The sequence below is a fragment of the Pteronotus mesoamericanus genome, unplaced genomic scaffold (assembly GCF_021234165.1).
Source record: "Pteronotus mesoamericanus isolate MK-2021 breed Mesoamerican mustached bat unplaced genomic scaffold, CSHL_Meso_final scaffold_167, whole genome shotgun sequence".
Taxonomy (NCBI): Eukaryota; Metazoa; Chordata; class Mammalia; order Chiroptera; family Mormoopidae; genus Pteronotus; species Pteronotus mesoamericanus.
In genome coordinates, this window is record NW_026555308.1 from 10,617,567 (window position 1) to 10,633,398 (window position 15,832).

The 15,832-nt window shown below is 41.3% G+C and overlaps 1 protein-coding gene across 3 annotated transcripts in view; it reads left to right on the forward strand.

The window, feature by feature from the left end:
• The window catches only part of SHISA9 (shisa family member 9), a 284,780-nt gene that overhangs the window by 185,961 nt on the left and 82,987 nt on the right, over nucleotides 1–15,832 (forward strand). The gene's annotated exons all lie outside the window — the stretch shown is intronic.

The following is a 15,832-nucleotide window of genomic DNA, read 5'->3' on the forward strand; positions in this document are numbered from 1 at the left end:
AGGATTTTGAAAATCTTCCTCAGGTATTCTAATGAGCAACCAAGGCTGTAAATCACTGATCTAGATTTTTTTTCTTTTTAGCCTCCATTTTCTTCCTCCTTTCTTGTTATTATTAGGATTTCTATAGTCATTTTTTAAAGTTCTTTTGCTGGTCACATTTATGTTTTTAACTAGTACATTCAATTCTTTTTATTCACTTCTTAGTAATAAAACTGCAGTGAAATCTTTTAATTCTTTGTTATGAAACAATTGTTTTACAATGTGGATATTCACTCACACATCCATATCTCCATTGTCCCTCCTACTCCAGTGAGTCTCGCTTTGAATTTATTTATTTTTCAATTCAAGTTGACAGTCGGTATTATTTTCTATTAGTTTCAGGTGGATAGCCTAGTGGTTAGACATTTATGTAACTTATGAATTGTTCCACCCCCAAGTCTAGTACCCACGTGGCACCATACATGGTTATTACAGCATTACTGACTAGACTCCCCACGCTGTACTTCACACGCCTGTGACTGTTCCGTAACTGCCAATTTGTACTTAATCCCTTCCCTTTCTCATCCAGTGTCCTACCCCCTTGCCCATCTGGCAACCGTCAGTTTGTTTTCTGTATCTCTGAGTTTGTTTCTGTTTTTGTTTGTTTATTTTGTTTTTTTAGATTCCACATATAAGTGAAATTGTATGGCATTTGTCTTTCTGTCTGACTGACTTTACTTAGCATAATACCCTCTACATCCATCCATGTTGTCGCAAATGGTAAGATTTCATTCTTTTTTTATGGCTGAGTAATATTTTGTCATTTTCAATTTAATTAGTAAGCTCTGGCACATACATGTGTGTGTGTGTGTGTGTGTGTGTGTGTGTGTGTGTGTGTGTGTCCAAGACCTGTAGGCTTCTTTCACTTTTTTTGGTGGTGTTTATTTTGTGTTATTTGACTTTTCCTTTAATACTGTAAGATTTATATTGTTTTCCCCAAGATTGTTCAGCTTTAATTTTATATTTCAGTGGTTTCCTTTGTTAAAGCACTTTGAATAAGCCGAAAGTGCTCGAGGGATGGAAACAATTATTATTACATTTATTATAATAATAATACCATGCACCAGGTCATGTTAGCATCATTATCTTTAAATCATGACATTTTACTAATTGGGGCCAGTTACTGATCGGGTGCCAGGCATTTAAGTGCCTTGAATCAGTTAGGTTTTTTGTTTTACATCTGTGTTTATAACAGATTGGTTTTCTTGCATGGTCTTTGTTCAGTAAGAGAGATTGGATTAGGATTCATTTTTTAGGATCTTTGTCCAATCTTGGTACCAAAGTATACCGGTGTCATAAAGTGAGAAGCGTACCTGACCATCCTTTTCCATGTTCTAGAACAGTCTGACTGAAATGAGAATTGCCTGTTTTCTTCTGAAGGCTTGCTAGAATTTGGGCACAAAACAATCTTGGGATAGTGCCTGTATATGAGTGTATTTTTTTACTTTGACTTTTTATTTTGAAATTTTGACAAATTTTCAACTTAACAGAAAAATTGGAAGAGAAGTACAATAGAAACTACTTCAATTTTTAAATGGCTTTTGGTCTGCTGTGGTTTTCTATTTTTCCTTGGGCCAGTTGGGTAATGTAAAGTTTTCTTGAAAAATATTATCATTTCATCTAGAGTTCTAATTTGTGGCAAAACTTTTAAATAATATCTCTTACCATTTTTCTAATCTCAGTTGTGTCTGTAGTTATAACATCTATTATTTCTCTCATTATTTTAATTTACAATATCTCACCCAACCCTCATAGTGACTTTATGAAGCAAGTATCACATACTATTATCATTTTACATAGAAGGACATGGAGATTGAGAGAACATTGGTGACTTACTCAGGGCCATACAGCTAGTGAATGATGGTGCCAGGGCTCTAGATCATTATTTTCTGAACGTAGAATCCAGCCTCCATCAGCTGTACCTTCCTAGCCTGCTTGTTTGTGGCCCATACTTTAGGAAGCAAGGCCTGAGTTTTTCTGAACTTTTCAGCACTTTCTCGCATTCCTTCCCACATTGGAGCCTCCCTGGAGATAGCCAGGTCCTCCATTTGCAGCTGTGAAACCAGAAGCTTGCAGAGGCAAGGTGCCTTGCCCAAGGTCACAGCCTTAAATGGTACCTTTAATTTAAAAACCCAAGTTTTCTGACTTTGAATACAGATGCTCTTTTTAATAATTCATCATGCAAGTTCATTGCAACATACAAATAAGGGCTAGATTTTAATTTTTTGACCTGGTCTGGTAGTCTTTTTCTTTTAATAGATTTTTTATACCCTATTTACACTTAACTGATGTAGCATGCATGTTTGTTATTAATAATTACATTATATAATGATCAAATAATAGTTATTAACTAATGAATATTAATTATTACTCTCAATAATTATATTAATAATCATTAAGCCGCCAGTTTCCATGGCCTCCCACAAGACTTGGGCAGCAATATCTATAATTGCTGTTTCCTTCAGGGAAAGAGACCTCTGGGGTTTGGGGCTGAACTGGGCTATACCCAAAGCAGGTTTTCCCTCTGATCAGAGCCTCAGAGGAGTGTAAGTCTTAGTGTAAGTCTTAGGCTTGGCCCAGGGCAAACATGCCGTTACTGAGTTTTTGGCCAACTATTTAGAACAGATTAAGTACTGAATATTAAAAGGGGGCTAATGTTTTGTTGTTGTTCAGGATTACATGAGATTTGAGCCACCATGAACATCTACCTACAGCAGCAGCAATAAAATAAGAGGTGCATGTTTGGAAGAAGGATGGTGGATGACCTCAGGAAAAGGGGAATGGACTCCAGGGAGGATACGTACATGACAAGAGCCATAAAAGGATGAAGACAGTGCGATCTTAGCGGTCAGGTGGGAGTGGGATGGCTACAGCCAACGCGGCCTTAAAAATGACATGATTATAGTTGTCCACAAGAGGGGGCAGGTATGTCTGCAGGGAGCAGCACTGAGGATGAAGTAAAGGAGGGAAGGGTGCATATATGCAATTATTTATAGGTATGTATATACATATATATATATGGCATGTCTCTATTTCAGATTTGGTCAAGCTAGTTTGAGTGCAGAGTTATAATTATGCTGTGAAAGCTGATAAATTTCATTCTACAGCGTTGGAGCCTTTGGCATATCAGCAAGGACCTGTACCCGGGGATTCATCAACAGGGGATTACATGGCAAACATCTGTTCCTCCCCATGACTCCGGATGAAGCTGGTGGCCCTGGCGCTCCACCAGGCTGCATGGAGGCCCCAGGGGCTCCCCGTGGTTGTTTGTAGGGAGGAGAACACTGGGGACTGGGGAAACATATTTTTACACATAAATATTTATGTCAGACTAGCTCTGCTAAGAAGGTGGTGAAACAAGGCGTGAAAACAATGAGACAGAACAGCCTTTTTGCAAATACTTATGAGAGATGAAAAGGCTGAAAGAGAGAAACAGCCCTAGAAGGTTGGCAAAGAAGGGAAGAGAAACATCAAGGCTGCCCTGAGCTATGGGAAGGTTGCCTTCTTGAAGAGAGAAGGACTGGAGGGCAATGATAATCAAATACTAAGGCTTTTAGGGAGGGAACAATTGGCATTTTTTTGTGTGTTTTTAATCCCTATATATGACAGTCACTTTGCTAAGCACATGTAGTTCTTTGAAATAAGCATTAATAACCCATTTTACAGATAGGAAAACTAAGAGTCAAAGCGATTAGGGGACTTCTTTCAGTTTACTGAGCTAGTAAGGAAGAGGCCTGGGATTCCATTCACATCAAACTGTTGCTCTCCTCCCTAGTGATCTCTCTGCCACTGGACCACAGGTGCCGGACCCCGTGCAGGCCTGGGCAGCGGTGTGATGGGCAAAGAGAACAGGTGTCAGCATTCTGTGTATTCCCTGTGATAACCATTATTACTTTTTTAACCAAAATATAAACATTAAAGACAGTAATGCAAAAACCATACTTATATTTAAAGTGCTTTTTCTGGCATAGACAATGTTTTCAAGTGTCTACACCAAATGGTGTTGGTGTTACTGTTATGGCGGAGGGCGGGGAGGAGAATGCTCAACTTTAATGTTCCATTTTGTCCATTTCTATTAGAATTTTTACAATGAATATTGTGACTTTTGTAATAGATCACTTAATGAAACACAGATACGCACATGCATGACAGGCATATCCTTCTCTCTCACCCTCAGTTTTCTTTGCAGTAAAGTGGTGATAATAAAAGTCCTATTTCCTGGGATTCTTTGAGGACTGATAGTCCACATAAAATATCTCCATGCCCAACACATTGGAAGCTGTCAATCCATGTCAGATGTCAATATCGGGGTTTTTTCCAGCTCATTGAAGAAGTCAACGGAGTGGTGGTTGGCGATATAATACATGCCCTGCCCACAGAAGGAGCTCAATGCTTTTGTTGTTGTTGGAAAAGAAGAAAAAAGAAATATGCGGGTTTGGAGAGAAGGAAGTGCAACCTCTGTGTGTGCAGTGCAGCTGGAGGCGCTGTCGGAATGTTGTGCAGCCAGAGGTCCTCTTCTGCTGTCGCCTTAGGGCATGGGCATTTCTTGCCAAGCCACCAGCATTTGTTTCTGTCTCTGGCAAGTGGTTATCGTCAGGTTGACTTGAGAATCCTTTTCTCTTTAGTTGCTGGAGGGAATGGAATGGAAAATTCTCTGTGACATAGGAAACCAGCCAAGGTGTGGTGGTAGAGAAGGAGGGAGATGCCCCCAAGATGTTGGGGCATTTTCTCAAGAAGAAATTGGAAAAGAAATATGTCACCTGGGTTTGTAGGTTTGCTGTATACTGCCATTCAGCACCAGTTTTCTATAAGGAGCAAATTGATAAGTATAATGACTGGTGGTTGGGGGGAAAAGGGAGAAGCATCGTGACATCAGTGGACTGTCCATTGTCCAGGAATTGTGTTTGGTGCCCTGTGTATGTTTTCTCATTTAATTTTTGAGCAAAGCTGCAGGGATGATAGCATCATGCGTGTTTTATAGATGAAGAAGCCAACCTGCTTAAGTTCACGTAACTCAAATGTGATAGACCTAGGGGCTGAGAACTAGAATATCTGTCTGGATCCAAATCTTTTGAAAAGTGTGCAGGGGATGGAAAAATAAAAAAGACTTGGTAGTAAATGCATACACCAGAATAGAGTCAGATTGGTTTTCTGCTTTTTTGGGAAATGGGGCAGGAAAGAAGAGATCTTTTTAATTCAAAAAGGATAAATATGATAAGTTCACTCATTTACTTGAGAGCTGTGATTGGCTTGGACCTTGGATAGTGAGTAGATAAATCTTGAATGCCTAATCTGTCGATAGTGGCTGCTCAGTGGGAAATTGATAATGATGCCTGTTATGGATATAGGATGGGGGATCAGTAGCCCACTTGCTATTTCTTTGATACCTATTCATGAAGCAGAGAAGTGGCTATTCTGAGTAACACAGAGAGACATACCTTGTTGACCACACATGAGGGCGGTGGATTATTCCCTTTTAAGAACAAAGCAATGAGGTGGATGGTGAGTTCAGCTGACAGATAACGAAAACCTAGTGAGTATGGGCAAAGGTCTTTTTTTGTGTTATAACAAGAGGTGGTGAACTTCTCGCTCTCCCACTGAATCCAAGGGAAACAGCCCAGTCTGGGAAAATGAGAGACTTTAGGAAAAATCCAGGAGCACAAGCCCTTCTAATGGTAGAGTAGTTATTAATGATGGGACTTCGGAACTGGGAAGATCACATTTCAAATGCTGGGCTTCATCACTCATGAGCTGTATGACTTTGGGTGTTTACCTCTGTATTCTTATCCACAGAATTTGAATACTGTTTGTGACTGTGGGTGCTATTCTGAGGATGAAACAAAATAACATTATTAAAGTGCTTTGCATATAGCAGGTACTCAATGTATAATTGCTTCCTTCTTCACCCACTCCATCATGCCCTGCAGTTGTGAATGCTCTCCTGAGTGAGGAAAGTCCTCGCTGGGGGGCACCAAAGCCTGACCCAGACTTGGTCCAGCCCTTGGTATACAGGTGTCTCTAATATCCCTTCCCATGACCTAACTTCAGGACCCACTTGGCTTTCCCAATTACTATTAATGGACACTGTGTTCCTAATTCCCCTCTCACTGTGCAATCAATTTACCTCTTAATGTCTAGCAAAGGCAGTAAGCAGAAAGATTGACAACCTTGTTTACACTGTTAAAAGGTTCCGCTGTGTTGAAAGTTGTCTAAATGGGGGGTGGGGTGCATAACGAACAATCACCAGATTGGAGTTTTCTCAAGCTGAGAAGAAAGAAAGGCTTTGGAGAAGGTTGCCACATGACCAAAATTATTAGCCAGGGTGAGGAGGAGGAGATAGCATCAGTTCCCCAGACCCAAGAGAGACTGGAGTTGCTAGAGCCTGACACATTTGGAGCCTGTCACTATTGGCAATTTACCTGATAACTCTCCAGGAAATTTACCTGATAACTCTCCAGGAATGCTGGGATAAGAGGGACAGGCACACCTTGGGCTCTCTCGGCTGCAGGCAGGTTCATAAAACTGTGAACCTATTGTCTTCTATCACAATCGGAACCAACTTGGCATGTGAATTCAGCACTGGTTTCCTGAGAGTGGCTTCCCTGATGGGATGGGGTAGCCTGAGTAGAAGGATTGTGTCTCAAATTCTGCCTTTCTGTATTAGCAGCTTTGGGTGGGTGACTTCACTTCTTTGAGTCTGTCTCCACTTCTTTCCTGAAAGGCAGAGATGATGATATACCTGTCTCACAGAACCCTTATGATGAATTGTAGTCATGATATTTAGAAATCATAGGCATCATTTACCAAGTTCTTACTTCAGGATGGAGGAAACACTTGTGCTAGTTTTCGTTTTGATCAACAGTCCTGCAATGTAGGTATTATTATCTGCACTATAAAAATGTGGCATTGAACCTCACAGAGTTGAGGTTTCTCATCCAAGACCTCACAATTAGGAACCCAAATTTGTTTGACTCCAAATAGGATACTTAATCCCTTCTATGCAAGTCTATCTTAACATGAGTTGCTTGCTGATTGCAAAACCACCCAGTCTGATGCAAGATCATAATAGTTGCTCAAGAAATATTTATGGGTTTTTTTCATTAATCTGTTCTCATGGACACTGAGCATTGATTAGCTCTGAGGTTAATGTTAGACATCTGCTGATTGATACCTGATATTTTCTCACTATTGACCATTACCTGGGACAGAGATCAGTCAGGGAAACAGCAGACCATCTTTTTCTCTCTCTCTCTTAACAATGACTATGGCTACTTGAGCAATAGCCAACCCTACTTGAAAATGACAGGATGTGAGAAAGTGTCCAGTTCCATGACATTCTTGGCGGTGGCAAGCCCTGACGCATTGTATGGCACAAGTGGATAAGTCAGTGATCTACAGAGACCGACAAAGCCTTGGCAGCCCCATGTGCATGGATGGTGACATCTTGAGTTTGGACAGCAATTTCAGCAGTGACATAGAGGCTGCTTTGAAGGGAAAGCCTTTCCTGGGCTCTCCTCTGTGCCCAAAAGCCCCTCCAAGCCCTTCATCATAATGCTCACCGCTGCTGCTGTTGTCTGTTTTGATTTTTACCTACTTGCCCGCCCCCACCGAGTGTGAGTTCCCTCAAGACGGAGACAATGTGTAATTGATATGCCTGTTTACAATGTGTTACATAAAGCCAGGCAAAGAGTGGGCAGTAAATTAATACAGAGAGAGTGAGCATACAGGAGAGACCGGGGAAGGGGAGTGTTGGAGGGGAGAGATTGAGACCGAGGGAGGGAAAGAGAGAGAAACAAGAAAAGGAGGGGAGAAAACAAAGGAAGGATAGAGAATAAAGGAAGAAAGTTATATAGAAAAAAGAAGGAAGGAATGGAGGAAGAGGGAAGAGAAAGGAGGGAGAGAGGGGAATGAAGATCCAAGTCTATAGGGCAACTTTTACAGGGTTTCTTGGCCTTTTCTTAAGCTATGAAGGTTTAAGCTATAAACGTGACCTATTTCTCAGGACATGGGGTTGCAGGGTGAGCTTAGGAATTTCGTTCCAGAAGACCCAACTTTCTCTAAGGCAAGGATCACAGCCACCAAAACATGGGAGATTGAAACAGAGATGAGGCACTTGGGAGCAGAAGTGTCCTGAGAAGTTCAGACAGGAGGGAAGGGATCATCCTGGGAGAGCCCAATTCTCCTGATGACCTGTCGGCCTTTCCTTTTCTAAGTACTGCTGTTGTTAAAATCTTTTAATAGACACTTTTCTCTGGCTTACTAGGCCCATGTCTGACAACGGGCACTTTCTTGGGATGTACCCAGACTGTGCTATTTAGAATTCTGCATCATTAAGGTAATTAGGTGCCCAGACGGAGTTTCAAAACTATTAAGGGTTTGGTGCACCCTGGCTGGCCCTAGTGGCAGTTATTTGGGGACACAGCCTGTCTTTGCTGCTAGTTTCTGGAGCTCAGAACCTTGGCTGGGATGAAATGGCTCTCCTGAGTAAAGAATAGGAAGGGAAGGAGAGGGAGGTGGCATCTTATTAAAGCTTCTAAGTGCCAGGTGCTCTGCAAGGAATCTTACCTGAATGTCTTATGGGTTTCATACACCTAATAACCTGATCAGGTATATGTAGTTGCTCTCATTTCACAGATGAAGACACAGGAGAGTGGAGGGGGAAGGCCTGTGCCTGGGGTCAGGCCTCTAGGAAGCTGCTGGCCAGGTGTCCCTGAGCACTTTCCTTCAGCTTCCTCAGCCTGTATTTGCTAATGTGTAAAATGAAGATAATAATAATATCTACCATGCAGGGTTGATAAGAGAATTAAGTAAGATGGGACATAGGTAACACTCTAATCACAGTTCTTGCCAGCTCCAAAGAACTTATTATGAGTGAACATTCTTATTCAATCCCAGGTTATCTGCATGCAAAGCCTGAGCTCGGGCTATGACTCTGAGCCCCACTGTGCCCCACTGGGAAATGGATGTGGGTCCCACGTGGACATGGGGTCTGAAAGTCCCATATTCTGTCTAGGACATGAGCACCTTTGGTCCCCATTATGCTGGAAGAATTCAGCCATGCTGGGTCCGTAGCCATGTCTGCACCATGATGCTATAAGAACTCAGTGTGGCCATACTTGTATGTGTGCTCTGTGTCTGTCCTGTGTGCGTGCAAACCCACCTCTGAGGTAATGATAAATATTAATCTCTGCATAGAACTTTGCTGTTTACAGAAGAGCAGCTTGTATGTATGCTTTTATATCCTCTTACAATGAGTCTAGGATATCAATTGCTATTTATCTTGTCCTCAACTTGCTAATATTTTTGTCTACAAACGTTTATGGAGTATTTATGTCAGACTGTTCTAGAGAGAGGAGTAAATAAGAACAAGTCCTTGTCTTCATGAAGCTTCCATCTGGTGGCAGCAAACATATAGGAGGAAATAAGGTATTTTATGTATTAAGTAGGGCTCTAAAGAATAACAAGAACCTCCAATTCTCTGCATTAATGTAATTGGTGTTTATGTCTTGTTCACTTCACAGCAAGCTCTGCTCCATGCAGTTATTCAGGGACCTGGGATCCTTCTGTCTTCTGGCCCCCCATTCTCTTAGGGCCTTGAAGTCCTGCACGGGATCCTCTGCATTAGACAAGCAGACTGGGAGAAAGTGAAAGACTGGGAAATATATGGGAGGCTTTTTCTAGGATAGGCTTTGAGGGGCAACCTAACATTTACCTAGGTTCCTTTGGCTAGAACTATTGTATGGCTATACCTAGGTACAAGGCAGCTGGTAAATATGGTGTGCCAGGTTTCCCAGGACAAAGAACCAGTTTAGTAAATATGCATATACCCTCTCCTACAGTGTACGTGTGTGCTCTATGGTATATTTGCAGTTGCATGGGTTTCTTGGGAGAGGCTGCTGTCTGTAGGAGGAGGCACCCTTGGTGTATGTGTCTGTTTTCATAGTTCCATAGGAGAAATTTTGCCTCTAGGCTTGTCTTTTTCACATACTCCTCTCCCTCCCTTGGCCATCTTTTACCCCCTGGCCTATCCAGTGCCCTGCTTGTCTGCCTTCTTTTTTTCTCCCTTCCCTGAGTTAATGTCTTCCCCTCTTGTGAATCCTCCCCACCACCCCTCAAAGCCATCTCCAAACTGGGAACACAGGTAATCTTTTGTACCTTTGAAAAATTCTCAGCCATAAGTAGCAGTCGTAGTAATGCTACCACTTCATTTGAACAGCCTTCACAGTTTTCAAAGGATTTTCATGTGCTGAAATTTCTTGCTCATGGTCTGTCTTTTCCACAAAACCTTAAGTGCCAAGATAGCAGGGACCATGCATGGCTGGCTGAGCACAGCTGGCAATCTCACGATTGCCGTAGCTCCAGGTACACGGGCTGGGGGCATCCGTATGACATCCTCACTGAACAAATGAAAGATGTTGAGTGGATTTCATTTAATACTCCCAGAAACTTTAGGAATTATGTATAATTATCCCCATTATGCATTATTCCTCCTTCCAGGTTTAATAATGTTATCCTCAATTAAGAAAACTCAAGACTCAAGGAATTTAACAACTACTCCCAAATCACAACAGTAATAACTGGTTAGACCTGGATTCAAATTCAGGTGTGCTTGATTCTAGGTCTCATTTTGTTTTTGTTTGTTTGTTTTTTTGACTCTGTCCTATTACATCCTCATTTAAAATTATTACTGCAATGCATGTTTCTTAGTACTTTTTCAAAGTACTTTCACATATGTCATTTCCTTAGAGCATCATGATATTTCAGTGCAGTATGCAGCACAGGTATGAGTTTTATTTTCCTACTTCGCAGATTTGAAAACAATATCTATAGAAAGATACCTCTATACTAAGGCTCAACCAACCTTTTCTATGAAGGGCTTGATATTAAGTGTTTTAGGCTTTGTGGATCACCTAATTTCCATTGCATCTACTCCGCTCTGCTATGGGAGCACAAAAGCAGCTGTAGACAGTATGTAATAGTTGGGTGTGGCCATGTCCCAGTAAAACTTTATTGACAAAAATAAGTGACAGCCATATTTGTCCTATAAAGTATAGTTTGTCAACTCCTGCTTTATACAACCACCAGAAGAGCTAAAGTGGAAAATACCAGAAAAGAAAGGACAGGCTTCAGAGCTCAAGTGACTTGCCCAGAGTTCCCAACATTCATGTATTTGTGGCAGAAGTGTATCCCAAATCTGGCTTCTTTCTTCCTGAAGTAATGTTCTTTCCACTACACCGACCTCCCTCATTGACCACTAGTGTAGAAATAGAAACCAGTCTTGAACTCATGGATCTGCTATTTGCTTCCCTCAACTGCAAACATCAGTCACTGTTCCATCTTCAGTCCTGGTACCTCCCTTCCACCCACAGAAGTGCAAACCCTGCTTTGTTGCATTTGAAACTCAGGCATGAGCACAGGATGCTGTGTCTCTTTCCTAAGGAAATGAATCTAGAAGCAGAACAGGAACCTCCCCGATTTTCAATACACCAAAGTGGTTAAGAATGCAGTTGTGAAGCCAAACCGTTGATGTGGGAATAGCAGCTCTGACACTCACTACCTGGGTGATCTTGGGTGCCTTAGTTTCCTCATTAGTAAAATAGGGATAGTAATCATCTGCTTCAAAAGGCTGTTGGACGAGGATTGACACAGTTAAAGTATAAAGCACTTTAGAGTGTCTGCAACCAAATAGGTGTATATTGCCATTGCTACTGTTCACATTCTCATTCTCATTATTTTTCCTAACATGGAATTTGTGACTTCTTATATTTAACACTCTAACCTCCAATGCCCCTATTGCAGAGCTTCTTACGCTTACCCACAATTGACATTGTGGGTTGGATAAGTCTTTGTTGTGGCAGCTGTCATATGCATTTTATGATATTTAGTAGCATCTCTGGCCTCTACCCTCCAGATTTAGTAGCATCCTCCTCCTCCCGTTGTGGTGATTAAAAATATGTCCACACATTGCCAGATGTTTCCTGGGTGATGAGAGCAAATGCTTCCTGAAGTTGAACACTGCTGCTCTAATGTCACTGCCTCTTCCTCATGGCTGTTTGGCAAGTTCTGACATATATATATATATATATATATATATATATATATATATATATATATATATATATATATATATTTATATATGTATGTATGTATGTGTGTGTATGTATATTATTGACTATGTTATTACAGTTGTCCCATTTTTTTCTCCCCTTTATTCCCCTCTACCCTGCACCTCCCTCCCACCAACATTCTCCCCTGCCTTAGTTCATGTCCATGGGTTGTACATATAAGTCCCTTGGCATCTCCATTTCCTATACTATTCTTAACCTCCCCCTGTCTATTTTGTACCTACTATTTATGTTTCTTATTCCCTGCACCTTTTCCCCCATTTTCCCCCCTCCCGCTCCCCACTGATAACCCTCTATGTGATCTCCACTTCTGTGGTTCTGTTCCTGTTCTAGTTGTTTGCTTTGGGTATTTTTTTTTTTTTTAGGTTCAGTTGTTGATAGTTGTGAGTTTGTTGTCATTTTATTGTTCATAGTTTTTGATCTTCTTTTTCTTAGATAAGTCCCTTTAGCATTTCATATAATAAGGGCTTGGTGATGGAGAACTCCTTTAACTTGACCTTATCCAGGAAGCACTTTATCTGCCCTTCCATTCTAAATGATAGCTTTTCTGGATAGAGTAATCTTGGATGCACACCCTTGCCTTTCATGGATTTGAATACTTCTTTCCAAACTCTTCCTGCCTGGAAGGTTTCTTTTGAGAAATCAACTGATAGTCTTATGGGAACTCCTTTGTAGGTAACTGTCTCCTTTTCTCTTGCTGCTTTTAAGATTTCCTCCTTATCTTTAATCTTGAGTAATGTAATTATGATGTGCCTTGGTGTGTGCTTCCTTGGATCCAACTTCTTGAGGACTCTCTGGGCTTCCTGGATCTCCTAGAACTCTATTTCCTTGGCCAGATTGGGGAAGTTCCCCTCCATTATTTTTTCAAATAAGTTTTCAATTTCTTGCTCTTCCTCTTCTCCTTCTGGCACCCCTATGATTTGGGTGTTGGAACGTCTAAAGTTGTCCCAGAGGTTCCTAAGCTTCTCCTCATGTTTTCGAATTCTTGTTTCTTCATTCTGTTCTGGTTGAATGTTTCTCTCTTCCTTCTGCTCCAAATTGTTGATTTAGTCCTGTTTCCTTCCCTTCACTGTTGGTTCCCTGTATATTTTTCTTTTATTTCAGTTTGCATAGCCTTCACTTTTTCCTCCATTTTACGATCATGCTCAACCATTTCTGTGAGCATCCTGATTTTAGTGTTTTGAATGGGGCCTCTGATAGGTTGGTTATCTTTTCATCACTTAGTTCTGTTTTTGGAGCTTTGATCTGTTCTTTCATTTGGGCTTATTTCTTTGTCTCAGTGCATGTGTTACATTAGAAGGGGTGGAGCCTTAGGTGTTCACCAGAGCGGGGCAACCCAGGTCACTCAGTTGTGATGCTTTATGTGGGGGAGGGGCCCGAGAGGGAATAATGCCACTTGCTTGGCTCTCGGTGGTTTTCAGTCACTTTCCTTGCTACTCAAAAGCAAATTGGGCTTTTCTAGTGCAGATTCCTGGGTAGGTGGGTTTATGTACATTCTAGGACCCTGTGGGTCTCTCCAATGAACTCTCCTGTGAGGCTGGGAGTTTCTCCCACTGACTCATCACCCATAGGTTTTTACAGCCAGAGGTTTTGAAGCTTTCCTTTCCAAAATTGGAACCCTGGATTGCCTAGTCTGTCTCGCTTTTCAGCTGTTCCTCCCAGTTTATCTGCATGCAAATGTGGGACTGCCCAGTCAGCCAGCTGCTGCCTTGCCAGCCCAGTCCTCCAGCGACTACCTTACCATGTGTCCTCTCTGCCCAGGCTGCCTGTCTCTGCTCCTCCTACCAGTCTGAATGAATGTTTCTTCTTTACCTCTTGGTTGTCTGACTTCTATTCAGTTCGATTTTCTGGCAGTTCTGGTTATTTTCTGTTTTTAAATGTAGTATTGTCCTTCTTTTGGTTGTGTGAAGCGGCAAAGTGTATCTACCTATGCCTCCATCTTGGCCAGAAATTCCAAAGTCATTCTTTACTCACTCAACAAACTAAGGGCTACTTTAATAGCACAGGGAACAATGAGAAATAAGGTAACATCTCTACAATCCAGAAACTTATAATCTAGCCAAAAAGACAGAAAAATTGACAAAGAGATGAGTGGTCCTAGATAGAGACTATAAAGCTAAGTAGGATCTTAGACAAGTCCTTTATTTTTCTGGATCTTTGTTTCACCAAACATAAGTGAATTCTGCAATGATGTGAAAGTGTGCAAATGTTGAAATTCCCATACTCTATTGTGATAAAATGTCCATAAAATTATCACCTGAGGCCCCCAAACAGAATTTAATCATAAAAGTGTTAGTGATTTTTATTTCTGCTTTTATGAAGGAGTAATAGTTTGGTGAGCAGTGGGCTGTGGAAATGGGTCATTGCCTAATAGTGTCTGTATAACTTCAGGTGCCAGATTTTTTCCTGAGTCCTGCTTGCATCTCTGTAGCTCTGGTCCCTGGCATAGGCAGGGGCAACAAGAGCATGTAATTCTTTGTCCCACACTTAATGTGGCTGGGTGATTCCAGGATGCTCGGATTGTAAAATGGATGGTTTTCATTCTTTCCAGAACGCTAGGTCCGTCAAGCTGGGTTGGTTGGTTTCTCCCTAATTTTGCCCGTGTTACCCAAGGTAGGCAACATATCAAACTAGCTGATAGGCTTGCTTTAATTGAAAGTCATGGAAATAATTTGCTTGTTCTCTGTCAACTGCTGCATCTTCATGATCCTCATGATCATTGATTCTATCAACTAGTTCATTCATTTATTTAGCAACCACTCAGTGTCGTATCAAGAGGGTAGGAGATGGAAAGGATCCACCTTGGCCAGGAAGATTATTTTATCACTGACATTATTTAGAATTGCTAGGGCATGGTGAGAATACAAAGCAGACCAAGTTTTAGTTGGTTTCCATTATAAATTTTCATAGTTACTGTATCCCCTCTATCCCTGAAATAGGAACATATCCCTCCATGTACCCTGACATAAGATACCACTGCTACCACCCAGGGTGTGTTCACTATGTATAAGAAACTTTATTAGAATCTGAGCACACATGAATTGCTACAAGATAGCACAGTGGTTAAGAAGTAGATAGTAGAACCAGATGGCCTGGTTTTGTCGTTGCTAAGTACCAACTAAGTCACTTAACCTCTCTGGGCCTCTGTTTTCCTATTTGTAAACTGGGAAACAATAGTAATACCTACCTTAATTTAATTTAAGTTAAATTAAATTAGTAATCTATATCAATCACTTAGTGCAATGTCTGGCACATAGTATATGTTAACTGTGATTTATTCCAGCAAGTATTTATTGTCCACTTGCTGAGTGCCTGACAACATGCTAGGCACTGGACAGAGATTAACAAAATAGGTTCTACCCAGGCCAATGGGAAAGATTGGTGAGGTTGTTTCTGCCTAGGGAGAAAGGTTAAAGGAAAACTGCATAGAGTAGAGAACATTTGAGCTAAATCTCAGAGGAAGAGAATCAGATTTTCAAGAGCAGAAATGGGTTTGATGTGGTTGAAACAAAGCAAGGAGGTGAGGCATGGTGAGAGAGACTAGAGAGATGGGCAGAGGCTGGATTACATGAAACCATGCTGAGGACCTTGGCTTTATGTCTTATAGGTGATGAGGGTGTTTCAGTCAGACTAGGCTAAGTGGCTTAAAATAACACAGGTCTCTACCT